Here is a 1339-nt window from a genome sequence, read left to right as displayed (position 1 = left end):
ATGATGGAGGTAAAATCCTTTGGTTATGTGAGGGTCATTGAAATACAGCCTTATTACAATGAAATCCAATGTGTAAAAGTTGTTCTTATTTGGGCTTGTACCACAGTAAAAGCAAGATTTTAAATTCTACTAAATACAAACAAACAAAAAGACTTTATATATTCATGTTCATTTAAGAAAATAGTAGTAGTGATGTATTATTTTTAAGTATATAGCTAATATGTTGGGAGTTATTTAAAATTTATATTGAGAAAAATGCATTTTCACTATTGCTGTAGATGAGCATCTACATAAGACTATTAAATCAATTGTTTTATATCAAACAACTTTTATAATACTTACTTTTATTGTTATAATATTTTATAAATTTTAAGGAATATGACAAAAAGATATTGTAGGTATTGAAGGGGGGGTCTCTGGGAGGAGCAGTGGTACAAAAGGGGAACAAAAATGTGATTCAATTATATTTAATTACAATATGTTTTAAAATGTTAGCAAATTCACATAAATTGAAATCATGTAACTTTTCTCATCATAATGCAATAAAAGTTTAAAAAAAAAAAAACCAAATAGGACACTAGATCTCTGGGCCTCTCAGTTCCCCTGTTTTACAGCTGGGATGAGATCCTTAAAAGGAAGTAATGAAGGAATTGGCCAGAGTCATCAAAAATTAGTGTGGCCAATTATGTCCAGTTAAGATGCTTAAAAAAAAAATCTGTTTTCTTTTTCTGTGAGAGACGAGGGAAAGAGGCCTGTAGAGGCCAGAGGCTGATAACAGGTTTGTTTGTTTTTGTTTTTTTTTGGAGACAAGGTTTCTCTGTGTAGCCCTGCTACACAGAACTCACTCCTGGAACTCACTCTGTAGACTAGGCTGGCCTCAAACTCATAAATCCACCTGCTTCTGCCTCCCAAGTGCTGGGATTAAAGGCGTGCACCACTACCGCCCAACAGGTTTATTTTTCAACTGCTCTCTATCTCACTTTGGAGGACAGGGCCTAGCACTGATCCCTGGGTGGGCAGTCAGCTCTAGGAGTCCTTCCCTGCATGAGGATTACAAGTGTGTGCCACCATACTGCTTCTTGTTGTTGTTGTATTGTTAGTTATTTTTTATTTAAAAATGTGTTCTGTGGATCAAGGCAAGTTAGGCCTTCATGCTTGAGTGGTAAATACTTTATTTGCTGACCCGTCCCCTCAGTGCCAATGTTTAAAATTGCCATGGACAATTGTAGTACATTACTGAGAATGAGGATTCTACTTGACCTTGCCCTGGGATAAGTCTCCCATTCTGCAAACTTCAATGCCTACCCACAATGCCAAAGGCAATTAGTCTGGATGGGTT

Source organism: Mastomys coucha, unplaced genomic scaffold (genome assembly GCF_008632895.1).
Source record: "Mastomys coucha isolate ucsf_1 unplaced genomic scaffold, UCSF_Mcou_1 pScaffold3, whole genome shotgun sequence".
Lineage (NCBI taxonomy): Eukaryota > Metazoa > Chordata > Mammalia > Rodentia > Muridae > Mastomys > Mastomys coucha.
Note: the sequence above shows the minus strand (reverse complement) of the source record.